Below are 16,278 nucleotides of genomic sequence, written 5' to 3' on the forward strand. Positions count from 1 at the left end.
TGGGTAAATGGAAATTCATTATTATAAGACATTTTTGGATCACCCAAAGGTTGATTAGTTGTCCTTATAATTAATAGATATGATTGTTGGTAGTGAGTATGTGTTATTAGTTTTGTTTGTATATCCAAAGTTAATAAGTGTTATGTGTTATCTAGTTAATGCATATATCATGCCAAATAAAGTTAATATTATCAGCATCATTATGTTTTGTGTATTAATGAATCTCCCAAAGGAGAACATTAGTATACATAGAATGTTATGAATCTGTATTGTATGTTTAGTTTAAGACTCGAAGTATTAATGTTAAGCATGTGTGATTGCAGTATCTGTTCATGTAGCCTTACATTCACAAGCTACGTCTGTTCCAGTCTTTAATAGTCTAAATTTTTCTGACTGAAGTGAAAAGGGTCCAATTTCACTTAGGTGTATTGGATCTTGATTTGGCCATTCGAATCGAAAAACATGCTGCTATTACTGATGATAGTAGAAATGAGGAGAAAGCTCATTATAGGGCTTGGGAAAAGTCAAATAGACTTAGCCTGATGTTTATGCGAATGAGCATAGCAAACAATATTAAATCTGCTCTTTCCAAAACCGAGAATGCAAAAGAGTTTATGAAATTTGTAGAAGAGCGCTCCCAAAATCAAGTGGTGTTCAAGCTTTGAAGAATCCAAAACTCATTGAAGGATGTTGAAGGCTAGGTTGTGCTTGTTGTTGCTGAGTTGTCTTAGATAGGATCTGGGGTAGATTGAGTTTTGTAATCCACTCTTGATTGAATCCAAAGTGTAGGCATTCTCAATCTTTTTAAAAGAAAAAGTGTTTTTCAAGCTAAGTGAAAAACAACCTGTTGTTTTGTCGAAACAACCGATTGTTGTATACTTAGGTGTTTTTAGAAAAGATTGAAAACTTTTTTTCAAATGGTTGAGCTGTTAAAACCAAAACAACCGATTGATTCGAGGAAACAACCGATTGTTTGTTTTGGTACCATAACAGAAAAATGGTTTTTGTTTTGACTGAGCTTTAAATTATTTTAATTGATTACGCTCCAGTCTTTAATGCTTTGACAAATCTTTAAATGCAATGAATAGTTTGTTAAGATTTGGTAGCAAATATCATCTTTGAATATCTTCAGAAAAACATATTTGAGGGAGAAGAATTAACACAAGTTTTTGAGTTTTTCAAAGAGTTGAGATTTGCTTAGAGATTGAGATTGATCAAAGTGTGTGAGATAGGATTTCTTCTTGTATTGATTTCAGATTTGCTTCTGTAACAAGTGTAATCCCTGTATCTGTTGAACAAGAATCTTTGTGTGTTTGCTGAGAAGTGTTGTGTGTTCTTGAGGGGATCAAGATCAGCATTCTTAGTGTTGGTGTGTTGGGCAAGAGAAAGGTGTGTCTTGAGGGGATCAAGGTCACTTTCTTGGTTGTGTTGTAAGTGATCTAGGTTTGATTGCTTAGTGGTGTTCCTCAGTGGTTTCTGAGAAGACTGGATGTAGCTCTGGGTTTAGAGTGAACCAGTATAAATCTTTGTGTGCATTTTCTCTATCCCTTAATTCTTTAAATTCAGTTTTGATATTTGTAAACTGGTATAAACAACCGATTGTTTCTGCGAAACAACCGATTGTTTTGTTGGTGTTGTGCTTTTAGCTTTGTGTTTTGAAAAACTGATTTCTTAATCAAGATATTCTCGAAGTAATTTCGTTCAAGGCTTAAAAGTTTTCGAAATCCCTCTTTAAACCATTCACCCCCCCCCCCCCTCTAGTTTAAAGCCATATATTCTAACAATTGGCATCAAGAGCTTGGTTCTTGAAAGTTATTCAAGTTGATCCAAAAAAAAAATTCTATGGCTAGAAAACAATCTTTTGAGGAAGGTGCTTTAATCTACAAACCACCTTTATTCTGTGGATTGAATTTCAAGTACTGGGAAGCCAGAATGAAAATCTTTGTGGAATCTATTGATCAAGGAATTTGGGATTCAATTGAGAATGGTCATTACATTCCAAAGTTTAAAAACAATGGTTCTTTCATTGCAAAACCTTTGTCTCAATGGACCAATGATGAATGTAAAATGGCCAAGCTTGACTGTACTGCTCAAAACATAATAGCTTTTGCACTAGATACTAATGAGTTTTTCAGGATATCAAAATGCAAAATTGCTAAATAGATGTGGGACACACTCAAGGCTGCTCATGGAAACAATGAACAAAAGGAGGTAAGGTCAAAGAGTCAAGCAAGAAGGAAAAGAAGGCAAAACAAGAAAAGCCTCAACCTCTGCTTCACGGCCAGAAAGGAGGTTGATTCAAGTAGTGTAAGTTCATCTAACTCCTCAAACTCTGAAAATTATGGTCAATTACTTCAAGCTTTTCAAGAAACGCATGAAGAAGTCAACCGATTGGCCCTCTTAAACAATCGGTTAAAAGAAAAGAATAGCTGGCTTGAAAACAGAGTAAAATCACTAAAGAGGAATTAGAAAATTCAAAAACAGATTTTGAAAACCTTGAAATCATTTATAGAAACTCCTCTTGCAAGTGTAATACTCTTGTTTGTGAAAATTGCAAAAATCTTGAAAATAAGGTTCACTATCTTGTTAAAACTGTGGATAAGCTTTCTAAAGGTCAATCCAACTTTGAGAGTGTCTTGGCATCTCAAAAATGTGTTTTTGGAAAAGCTGGATTGGGTTTTAACCCACAAAACAAACAAGATAGATTTTCAAAATCATTTTCGAAAATGCCAGAAAAACAACTGATTGGTCCATCGAAACAACCAATTGTTACATGCTTCTATTGCATGAAAAGAGGTCATTCTGTGAGGTTCTGTAAAATCCGAAAATATGTTGTTCCTAGAGGCTTTATGAAGTGGATTCCTAAGTGCAATAAAGATTCAATTGATGAATATATACAAAAAGGACTCACATTCATAAGGGGACCAAATCTTTGTACTTGAAAATCTTCTTTGTAGGAAATCTTGGAGGAGAGCAAGCAACAATGGTACTTGGACAGTGAATGCTCCAAGCACATGACAGGGGACAAATCAAAGTTCTTGAGCATCTCCTTTAAGCAAGAAGGGCGTGTCACCTATGGGGACAACAATAAAGGAAGGATTCTTAGAAGAGGATCCATAGGAGACAAAGACATCTTGGTCATCCATGATGTGCTCTATGTAGAAGGTCTAAAGCACAATCTGTTGAGCATTAGCCAACTATGTGACAAGGGATATCAAGTGATGTTCAAGTCAAACACATGTGAAATCTGTCTACCCAACACAAAAGAGGTAATGTTGGTAGGTAAGAGAGTAAATAATGTGTATCTTCTAGATATCTCTTCACCATGTTCAATTGGATGTCTTCTATCCAAGCAAGATGAATCTTGGCTTTGGCATAGAAGAATTGTTCATATTCACATGAATCACTTGAACAAGCTAATTTCAAGGGATCTTGTGATTGGGCTACCAAAGCTCAAGTTTGAGAGGGATCACATTTGTGAAGCGTGCCGAAAAGGGAAACAAGTGAAAAGTTCTTTTAAAATCAAAAATGTTGTTTCTTCTTTAAAACCCCTTGAACTTCTTCACATGGATCTCTTTGGACCCTCAAGAACTATGAGTCTTGGTGGAAATTATTATGCTCTTGTTATTGTTGATGACTTTTCTAGGTTCACTTGGACTCTTTTCTTGGAATCAAAGAGTGATGCCTTTTTTGCATTCAAGAAGCTAGCAAGAAGGTTACAAAATACAAAGAACTGCAACATAGGCTCTATTAGAAGTGATCATGGAGGAGAATTCCAAAATGAGAAGTTCAGCAAGTTCTGTGAGAAGATGGGGATTCTGCACAACTTCTCTGCTCCAAGAACTCCACAGCAGAATGGTGTGGTAAAGAGGAAGAACAGGTCTCTTGAAGAGCTAGCAAGGACAATGCTTAGTGAATCATCTCTTCCTAAGTACTTTTGGGCGGATGCAGTGAGCACCTCGTGTTATGTGATCAATAGAGTGCTTATTAGGTCCATTTTGAAGAAAACTCCATTTGAACTCTTCAATGGAAGGAAGCCTAACATCAACCATCTCAGAGTTTTTGGCTGCAGTTGTTTCGTTCTCAACAATGGAAAGGAAAACTTGGGGAAGCTTAATGAGAAAGCGGATCTTAGCATCTTCATAGGGTATTCTCTCACAAGTCATGCATATAGAATCTACAATAAGAGGTTGATGACTGTAGAAGAATCAGTTCACGTTGTCTTTGATGAGGTAGAACACAGAAACATCCAAATCCCGAAGACCAGAGCTGAAGAGGATGAACAAAGCATCAGTTTGGATAAGTTGGAAATCTGTGCAGAAAAACAACCGATTGAAATTCTGCAACAGAGTGAGTTGCCCAAAGAGTGGAGGATTCCTAGAGATCTGTCAGTGGAAAACATCATAGGGCAAATAAAGGAAGGTGTCTCCACACGTAGCTCCATCACAAACTTCTGCAGGCACACAGCTTTCGTCTCACAAATTGAACCAAAGTCAATTGATGAAGCTCTCAAGGATGAGAAGTGGGTTGAAGCTATGCATGAAGAATTGAATCATTTTGCAAGGAATGAGGTATGGTTTCTTGTCCCTAGAACAGATGAGATGAACATTATAAGTTCAAAGTGGGTATTCAGAAACAAGTTAGATGAAGATGGTGTGATCACAAGGAACAAAGCAAGGCTAGTTACCAAATGCTACAATCAAGAGGAGGGCATAGATTATGGTGAAACCTTTGCCCTTGTTGCAAGGTTGGAGGTTGTGAGGCTGCTGCTGGCTTTTGCTTGTATGAGTGGTTTCAAACTCTTCCAAATGGATGCCAAGAGTGCCTTCTTGAATGGCTACATCAATGAGGAAGTGTATGTAGATCAACCATCGGGTTTTGAAGATCATAAGCATCCCAACCATATCTTCAAGTTGAAGAAAGCTTTGTATGGACTGAAGCAAGCTCCAAGGCAGTGGTATAAGAGGCTTAGCAACTTTCTGCTATCACATGGTTATGAAAGGGGAATGGTAGACAAGACTCTCTTCATCAAAAAGTCAAATTCAGAAATAATTCTTGTACAAATCTATTTTGATGACATCATCTTTGGTGCTACACAAGATAGGTTGTGTGAAGAATTTGTGGCTAAGGTGAGTTTGAAATTTCTATGATGGGAGAATTGTCTTTCTTTCTTGGATTTCAGGTTAAGCAAACAAAGGATGGGATCTTTCTATGTCAATCAAAGTATTGCAAGGAGATTATCAAGAAATTTGAAATGGAAAGCTGCAAAGAAGCAAGCACTCCAATGCCATCAAGCTGCTATATGGATGTTGATTCTGCTGGAAAGAGTGTAGATCAATCCAAATACAGAGGATTGATTGGCTCTTTGCTATATCTAACAGCAAGTAGGGTGGACATCATGTTCACAGTGTGTCTTTGTGCAAGATATCAAGCAAATCCTAAAGAATCACACTTCAAAGCTGCAAAAAGAATTCTGAAATATCTAAAAGGAACATCAATTGTTGGGTTATGGTATCCTTCTCACTCTCCAATTCACTTAATTGGTAATTCAGATTCTGACTTTGCAGGTTGCAAGCTATATAGGAAGAGCACAAGTGGCACTTACCACCTTCTTGGCTCAAGCCTAATCTCATGGCATAGCAAAAAGCAAGCATGCGTTGCTCTCTCTACTGCTGAGGCAGAGTATATAGCTGATGGAAGCTGTTGTGCACAGATTCTATGGCTCAAACAACAACTTGCAGAATTTGGATTAAAGATCAGCAAAGTCCCTTTGATGTGTGATAACACAAGTGCCATCAATCTTACCAAAAATCAGATTCAGTACTCAAGGACCAAACATATTGAGATAAGACATCATTTCATCAGGGATCATGTAAACAATGGGAACTGTGAAGTGAAGTTTGTGGAGACCAAACTGCAACTAGCTGACATCTTCACAAAACCACTACCAAAAGAGAGGTTTTTCTTTCTAAGAAATTAATTAGGTATCCTTGATCTTAATAATCTCTCCTAAATCTGTTTTGTTTCTGTTAAAGTAGATTTGTGAAGACAAATAGGGGAAGAATTAATTGGTCTTGTGTATCCTTATCTGAAACTGTTTAATTCTGTTAAAATCTCTGATATAAAACTGTTTTCTGCTGCTGCTGATAAAAACAACTAATTATTTCGAGTAAACAACCGATTGTTTATCAGGCTTTATGTTTTAAATGTGTGAAAAACTAACCTTCTGCTGTAAGAAACATTGGATGGTAGATATGCTATTTTTGTAGGTACTGCTTCAGATTCAATCAAGTCAAACACAAGCACCAGGGATTTGTCTTCATCAAATAGAGGGAGATTGTTGAACCAAGTGGTGTTCAAGCTTTGAAGAATCCAAAACCCTTTGAAGGATGTTGAAGGCTAGGTTGTGCTTGTTGTTGTTGAGTTGTCTTAGATAGGATCTGGGGTAGATTGAGTTTTGTAATCCACTCTTGATTGAATCCAAAGCATAGGCATTCTCAATCTTTTTAAAAGAAAAAGTGTTTTTCAAGCTAAGTGAAAAACAACCTGTTGTTTTATCAAAACAATCGATTGTTTTATACTTAGGTGTTTTTAGAAAAGATTGAAAACTGTTTTTCAAATGGTTGAGCTGTTAAAACCAAAACAACCGATTGATTCGAGGAAATAACCGATTGTTTGTTTTGGTACCATAACAGAAAAATGGTTTTTGTTTTGGCTGAGCTTTAAATGATTTTAACTGATTACGCTTCAGTCTTTAATGCTTTGACCAATCTTTAAATGCAATGAATAGTTTGTTAAGATTTGGTAACAAACATCATCTTTGAATATCTTCAGAAAAACAGATTTGAGGAAGAAGAATTAACACAAGTTTTTGAGTTTTTCAAAGAGTTGAGATTTGCTTAGAGATTGAGATTGATCAAAGTGTGTGTGAGATAGGATTTCTTCTTGTATTGATTTCAGATTTGCTTCTGTAACAAGTGTAATCCCTGTATCTGTTGAACAAGAATCTTTGTGTGTTTGCTGAGAAGTGTTGTGTGTTCTTGAGGGGATCAAGATCAGCATTCTTAGTGTTGGTGTGTTGGGCAAGAGAAAGGTGTGTCTTGAGGGGATCAAGGTCACTTTCTTGGTTGTGTTGTAAGTGATCTAGGTTTGATTGCTTAGTGGTGTTCCTCAGTGGTTTCTGAGAAGACTGGATGTAGCTCTGGGTTTAGAGTGAACCAGTATAAATCTCTGTGTGCATTTTCTCTATCCCTTAAGTCTTTAAATTCAGTTTTGATATTTATAAACTGGTATAAACAACCGATTGTTTCTGCGAAACAACCGGTTGTTTTGTTGGTGTTGTGCTTTTAGCTTTGTGTTTTGAAAAACTGATTTCTTAATCAAGATATTCTCGAAGTAATTTCGTTCAAGGCTTAAAAGTTTTCGAAATCCCTCTTTAGACCATTCACCCCCCCCCCCCTCTAGTTTAAAGCCATATATTCTAACAGCAAGTTCTTTCAATAAAGAAAGGTATTTTATCACCTTTATTGATGATTTTTCACGTTATGGTTATAAATCGCAAGCAGTGAATGCCTTGGAAGTTTATATAAATGAAATGGAAAGGCAATTAGACAGAAAGGTGAAAATTGTCAGGTCAGATAGAGATGGTGAATATTATGAAAGTGGACAACAACCTGGTCCGTTTGCTAAGTTCCTTTAGAGACGTGGTATTTGTGCTCAATACACAATGCCAGGTACACCAGAACAAAATGGTGTTTCAGAAAGGCGTAATCAAACCTTGATGGATATGGTTAGGAGCATGTAAAGTAAGTCAACTGTACATGTTTCATTGTGGATGTATGCTTTAAAAACTGTCATGTATCTGTTGAACAGGGTTCCTAGTAAGGCAGTTCAAAAGACACCTTTTAAATTGTGGACAGGAAGGAAACCCAGTTTGAGACACCTGCATGTTTGGGGATGTCAGGCAGAAGTTAGAATATACAATCCGCAAGAAAAAGAAATTGGATGCAAGAACAATTAGTGGATATTTCATTGGTTATCCAGCAGAGTCAAAAGGGTATATGTTTTACTGTCCTACCCATAGCACAAGAGTTGTTGAATCTGGAAATGCATGGTTCATTGAAAAATGGTGAAACCAGTGGGAGTGATACTTCACGAAATGTGGAGATTAAGGAAGTCAGAGTACAAGTTCCTTTGACTAGTACTTCAACTTCAAGTATTGTTGTTCCTAATGTAGTTGAACCACTCAACGATGATGAAAAACAACAAATTAATGATCACGAGGTTAACAACGAACATGTAGTAGAACAACCACAAGAAATAGAATTAAGAAGATCTCAAAGAGAAAGAAGGTCAACTATTTCGAATGATTATGTGGTTTATCTACAAGAGTCAGAAAATGACTTAAGTATTGATAATGATCCAGTTTCATTTTCAGACGCCATCAATGATGATAATTCTGATAAGTAGTTAGATGCCATGAAAGATGAGCTTAAATCAATGGCACAGAATGATGTATGGGACCTTATAGAATTGCCAGAAGGATGCAAGAGAGTCAGGTGTAAATGGGTCTTTAAGACTAAACGTGACTCTCATGGCAATATCGAACGTTACAAGCCCCGACTTGTTGCCAAAGGTTTTACTCAAAAGGATGGCATTGATTATAAGGAAACATTTTCACCTGTTTCTAAGAAAGATTCCTTTAGAATTATCATGTCGTTAGTAGCTCATTATGATCTTAAGTTGCATCAGATGGATGTTAAAACTGCCTTTTTGAATGGGGATTTAGAAGAGGATGTTTATATGGACCAACCAGTGGGGTTCATTAAAGAAGGAAAGGAACACATGGTGTGTAAACTTAAGAAATCAATATACGGGCTTAAACAGGCTTCTAGGCAATGGTATCTTAAGTTCAATGATATTATTGTGTCCTTTGGATTTAAGGAAAACATCGTTGATCGGTGTATATACCCAATGGGAGCAAGTTTATATTCCTGATTTTGTATGTTGATGATATCTTGCTTGCAACTAATGATCTTGGTCTGTTAAGTCAGACTAAGAAGTTTCTCTCTAATAACTTTGAGATGAAAGATATGGGTGAGGCATACTATGGTATAGGAATTGAAATTTTCCGTGACAGATCACAAGGACTATTAGGTTTGTCTCAGAAAGCATATATTAATAAAGTTTTAGAGAGATTCAGAATGGATAAATGTTCAACATCTCTTGTTCCAATACAGAAAGGAGACAAATTTATTCTCATGCAATGTCCAAAGAATGATTTGGAACGGAAACAGATGGAGAATATACCTTATGCATCTATTGTTGGGAGTTTAATGTATGCTCAAACTTGTACACAACCAGATATTAGTTTTGCAGTTGGTATGCTTGGAAGATACCAGAGTAATCCAGGATTGGATCATTGGAAACCTGCAAAGAAAGTTTTAAGATACTTGCAAGGAACGAAGGATCACATGCTTACTTATAAAATATTTGATCATCTTGAGGTGATTGGATATACAGATTCAGATTTTGCTGGTTGTGTGGATACACGAAAGTCAACATTTGGCTATGTGTATCTTTTAGCCGGAGGAGCGATTTCATGGGAAAGTGCGAAGCAAACAGTTATTGTTGAATCCACCATGGAGGCTGAATTTGCATGCTTTGAGGCCACAGTTCAGGCTAATTGGTTGCGGAATTTTGTTTCAGGACTTGGAATTGTTGACATTATTGCCAAGCCGCTGAGAATTTATTGTGATAACTCCGCAGCCGTCTTCTTTTCTAAAAACGACAAGTATTCCAAAGGTGTTAAACATATGGAATTGAAATACTTTGTTGTTAAAGAAGAAATTCATAAACATAGAGTGTCAAAAGAACATATTAGCATTAATCTTATGATTGCTAACCCTTTAACAAAAGGGTTACCGGCCAAAACATTTACTGGTCATGTTGTAAATATGGGCATTATGTCTACTAGTGAATAATGAATGTTGTTATTAATGCTTATTTGACACTCTGAGCTCATTGATAAATAAAGTTTCTAAAACTTATGTTTTCTACTTTATGTATATGCATGTAAATTATGTTGTGGAAAACAAACTATGTTGTTATTGATGAAAATGACATTATGTTTGAACCTATTATGGATTTCTCACTATAAAGTCATATTAAGGAGAAAGAATGATATAGTAGTACATGGAAGGATATGTGTTGATTGAAATGACATGTAACCGCCATGACTTTTATTATTTCTGTATCCTTGATTTTGATTAATGATATAACCAATTTATGTAAGGCCTTTTAAATGCGCATTTATGTAATTATTAAATCATGAAAGTGTTATAACTCATATGAGTCAAGTGGGAGAATGTAAGAAATTATGTAAATTAATTTCTATAAAGTGACTCACATAACTTAGAGTTTGGGCTTTGGGCCCGAATATGATTTAATAATAATAATATAATTAAAGGTCCATTGGTTAACGTGAGAATATGATGATATACCTAATGAAAACCTACATCTGATGGAGATTGGGAATTAAGAGAAAAGGGTTCTGTCTTTGCAAATAATAGTTGTCTCACTGTTAACCATCACGAAAGTGTGTGACAAGAACGAAATTGCTAAAAGATAGATTAGGACAAAGGAGTGCTAAAAGATAGATTAGGACAAATGAGATAAAGTAACTGCTCAAGTAGGATCACTCATGGATCAAGGTAAGTGTCTATTCCTTCTTGATTGTGTGAGAATCATGATATGATAAGATCTGTATGTGAACATTATTGTATGTGTTCAATTGTACGTTTAGTTTATTCATGTTTTAATTTATAGATCGTCCAACGCGCATCATCCTCTATCACATGTATGACTTGATCATCGTCTGATGCATTGTAGAGATTTCATTGTTTAACATTGTGCTAGCTCTCTCTAACACTATATAAAGAGTTTGGTCCATTAAGTTCTTATGTAGACATCATTTATCATCTCTATAATTCTTTGTATAGCTCTTTCATAACTTGAACATCATCTAGCGAGTTCCTCTAAGATATCGTGTGTCTCTTTCAACTAAGACTTCTTCTAGCTTGTTCGCTCAACGTCATCGTCTTTCATGGATATATCGTATTTGACAATGTCAAATAGATTTTGTGTAATGTCATCTTTCTTCCTTCTAACACATCATCTATTGTGCATTCACGGTATAGTCTAGAACTTGTATTCTTTACATTGTTTGACATGTTTATCCTTTGTCAGTTTCAGTTCTTTGATAATGTCTACCATGTATAAAGCATCGTTTGTCATATTGAATCTTCACAACGTGTACTATTTGATATGTTCTTTGTGAAGTCTATTAGTTCATATCATATGCTTGGCTCTCATGACCGTCTAATATATTATTTGTGAAGTTTATTAGTTTATATCATCTGCTTGGATCTCATGATCATCTAATATATAATTTCTAATTGTTATGTACATGAGTAAGCTTGGTTATAAACCAAAATACATCTTATAGTATTGGTGATGTGACCAAAAAGTACATGAAGATGACCAAGGATGTTAAACTTGACGGGTCATCTCAACAAGCAAATAAAGACTTCATCAATAGATGAAATGGACAAGGCCCAAAGCATTTGAAGTTCTTCTTATTAGTCTTCTCAAAAGATGAGGCCCAAGCCCAATTAATATCTTTTTTGTAATATCTTTAGAATAGATTTAAAATAGAACATAAAAAGGGAAGTATGAATAGGAGTATAGGACTTATGAAGAGTAGTACCAAAAGTCACATTTTCCATGGAGCATTTTGGGCGGCATTTTCATATGCCTTTGCCTTCCCATGCCTTTTCATGTGACCGACCCTCTTTTCTATATAAAGAGGAGCTTGACTATTGTAAAGATACATTAGATTGAAATTGAAGTAAAGTTACTATTCTCAAATTGAGAGAGATTTTGTGAGACTTGTGCTCCTTCTCCTAGTTTTATCTTGTAGGTCTATGGGAACTCTCAAGTAGCGGCATTCTTCACTCATCTTGGATCCATTCATCCTTCAAGTGGCGTGAGCATTCCCTTGTCTACAACCACTTAAGTTTTCACCAACCTTTCATCTTCTTCTTCCATTTTCATTCCATATCAAACTCTTCTTGTTGTTGTTTCTTGAATTACAATCGGTTGAATGTTGCTATTGTTTGATTCTAATCGGTGGAATTGTGTTGTTCTTTTTTTAATCAGTTCAAATGCATTTTACATCATTCTAATCGATTCATCTACTCTAAAATGGGTTTCTATTCGGTTCATTGAGTTTGTTTGACATTTCAATCGGTTTTCTTGTTCTTGTTGTGTTCTTGAGTTGTTTGATAATCTTGATCTTAATTCTTGAAAGTGTCTATTAATGAATCATCTCCTAATCAATTCACATCAATTGGTTATCATCAAAACTCTTAGACTCTTAGTTTGATGGGTGATAAATTGTCTGATATCTTTACAATTGAATGTGAAGAACAATGGTAAGGCAAGCCAAGCAAATCAAGTTATACAAGTGATCTTGTTGAAAATACTAGAGTGTCTAGTCTTTTAGATTGTGTGTGAAATCATTGTAATTCTTCTCTTTGTGAAGTTGTACTAGTGTGAGCTTTCTTTGTGGTTTCTTTGAAAGTGTTTTTTGTTTCTTGAGAGTACTTAATCTTAGGAAAAGTTTAAGTATAACCTAAAGAGGTAGGAATACTCGTTGTAACCTAAAGATATGATAATATTGGTGTAATTAGTTGGTTAGTGGAAGCTCTTAAGAAGTTACTTAAGAAGACTAAACGTAACTCAAATTTGATAAAGTAGGATAAAATTCTTGTGTTGATATCACATTACACTTGTTGTTATTTATACTTTAATTCTTATCGTTAGACAGTCTACTAAACAGTCTAATTATTTTATCAATGGTAAAAATAGAATTTTTTTCTCCAAGAAAATATGCATGAAAAACTCAAAAAAAGAACTTGCAACTTTTTTACTTCTTTTAATATGTAAACTCAAATGAAAAAACAAATAAATAATAAGTAAAAGTATAGTAAAATTCATATAAATTTTGTGCAAAAACATTTTGAAAAAAAAAATTGATAAGAGTTTCGTGCAAATTATTATTCATAGCAAAATTTATAAGTATTTCCTAAAGAAAATTTTAAAACCATTAACAGGAAATATTGTGTTTTTCAATAGTGTTAATTTAATAAATATTAATGACTAATTATTTTTTATCTTTAAATTAATTTATATTTAATAAACTTTTTATAGTGAAATCATGATTTAAAAAATACAAACAAATTGTATTCTATTTCATTTTATTTTATTTATTTATTTAATTAAAAAATTCTTTTAGTACATTTTAAAGAAAATAATATTATATATTAGCTTAGTTTTACTTATAATAATATTTCTATATAAAATATAACACTTTTATGTTTATATTATTTATAATAACATTTATATGAAAAATGTTACAACAATAATTGAAATTTGTTTATTATAATATTTTAAATATAATTACGAAACTGTTACTAAAAATAATAAATGGTCATATCATTTTGATAACCTCTTTGGTTCAAAATGGCAAGTCATTGAATTTTTTATATTAGAAAAAGGTAGATGTGCATTCAACACAGTCTCAACACACATCCATTATAAGTGACTAGAAAATTAATAAACAAAAAATTAAAAATAATGAATTAATTATTCATTCATTCTTAATAGTCAATTAGTGTGCAATCTTTCTTGATAATGAATCTTTTACCTTGTTATTGGCAACATATTTTATTCTATTATAAAATATTGTGGGTAAAATTTTGTTCTCAGTTGACTAAATTACACAAAGGAAAGGACAAAAGGAAAATACAAAAAGTGACAATGGCCATAAATGTTTGCTCCATTAGTGGACATTACACACACTACACAAAGTTAAGGTCCTACAATTCTCCTTCTAAGTTTGAAATGGGTATAAAAACTAATTTAGTTATTGAAATTGTATCTCTTTAGATGTATTAGTTAAAACCTAAGAAAATTTTGAAGAAGTTCATAAAAATTTTAATATTTTATCTAAATTTTTAAAAATAATATTGCTAATTAATTCGTTGGAGTAATGAACAAAATGAAAATAAAAATTAAAAAATATTTTTTTATCAGTAAATAAAATATTACTATAAATACAGACAATTCAGATATATCTCAACCTTCTCAAATAACTTAAACGAAACTTCTTACTAAAGTTATTCATTAAAGTCTCTAATAAAACTCTGAAAATTTTCTTAGATTCAGGAATTAATTTAAAAATGTAATACAATTCTATAAAGACTAAATTAATCATTTATTCCAAAAAGAAAAAATTTGATGGAACTGTTTGAGAGTTAAACGAGTCTGTACCTTGGGTTAAATACTTAAATGCGGTGAACTCATTAGTTACCATGTTAAAAAGAAAATGATATGTACAATCATAAATATTTTAAATATTAAAAGATGTTTTAAAAGGACTAATAAGAATATAATGAATATGGAATAAGAATATAATGAAGATTTTAAAATTTATTTATATCGTGGTGAAATCATCTTTATGAAAGTAATTTGACATTTCTTTACAATCTTCATATTCAAGGTCCACTATCCTCAAAATGGGTGAATATTAAGCATTTATAGACCTATAAATAGACCTTTATATAGTCCATATAAAAAAAAAAATATTGAATGTTCTGGCTTTAAGTTTCTCAAAAAAAAATTGCTAAAAAAATAAAACCACATCTTTTTTGGATTTTTTTTATCTCAAATTAAACAACATTCTATGACTATCATGTAAATGTTAAGTATATTAACATAATTAAAATTATCACATCTAAAATATCTAAAGTTTTAATCATGAGAGGGTATCATATTTTGTAGCATTGATAAGATCCAGTTTAAAAATGTTTGATGTTATAATTTTAGAAAGAGAAAAGGCAAAATTCACTTTTAAAATTGTAGTGTTGGTTTTTCTGTAGCAGATTTGATTTTATTACCTAGACAATATATGAACATGAAATGACTACAGTTTGATTATGCGCAACCGTGCAATAAAGACAGTAAAGTGGTTACTTCTTGTGGTCCACACAAACCACAATAATTTCCGACATCAGATGATATTATAATTATATTTGATTACAAAGCATTGTTCTAATGTGACCTAAAGAGATGTCCATTTCCCTATAATCAAATTTTGGTTTCTTTTCAAACTTTGGATAGTGATGCTTCATCAACCACCTAATCATACCTCCAATCAAAATTTTGTTCAAAATGAAAAAAAAAAAAAAAAAACTGAGATGTAGTACAATAAACTATAATTATAATATGATTATAGTCATTTTTAGAAGGTTTTGTCTTTTATAATTCAGAGTACACTAATTATGGAGGACTGTTTCTTTCTGCACCTCCATCTAACACTCCATATAAAATATTTTTTTATCCTTTGTGTGACCTCATATTTTAGATTATATAATTCGGAATTATATAATCCGAAAGTCTGAATTTGATAATAGTTTTCAGATTATATAATTCAGACACGTATTTAAAAAAAAATTCCAAATTACATAATCTGGAGATTAGAAAAAACTTTCGGATTATGTGTTTGGAAAAAAAAAGATTTTTAGATTATGTAATCCAAAAGTTAATTACAAATTTTAAAATTAATTTCTAAAATACATAATTCAGAATATTATATAAAAATATTTTTTGAAATACGAGAAAATTTATGAAAGAGAGAAGAACTTATGAAAATGCAAGAAGAAACTCGTTATTTTGGAGGGTGAAGCCCTAGTAATTGCCCTTAAAGATTTTTAGGCATGTCAAAAAAGTGGGCTTATCATTTTATAATCTTCTTCCAAAGTTATCAAAGTTAATTCTTCCTGCACCCCGATGAATTATGACATGCATCCGATATATTTTAAAATTTTCAAAGTTACCTTTTGTTTTGGAATTGAAAATCTAAAATATAAAAAAAATTAAAAAATTAAATCTATAATAGATTTTTGTATTTTATAAATAAAATTTCAGAATAGAATTGGAAAATCAAAATCTCATTCTGAAAAACAATTTCGAAATATAAAAATATAGTTCAAGAAATAAATTCCAAAAAATAAAATCTGAAAATAAATTTTAAAAAATGATTGCATAATCTGAAAAAAATGTTTTCTAAATCTGTCTACATTTTCTCTTTCATCTGGATCTATTTCTCTTCTATGCTCTTCGATGAAAAAAAATATATAATCCAAATAGGACTGA

Source organism: Phaseolus vulgaris, chromosome 8, assembly GCF_000499845.2.
Source record: "Phaseolus vulgaris cultivar G19833 chromosome 8, P. vulgaris v2.0, whole genome shotgun sequence".
NCBI lineage: Eukaryota > Viridiplantae > Streptophyta > Magnoliopsida > Fabales > Fabaceae > Phaseolus > Phaseolus vulgaris.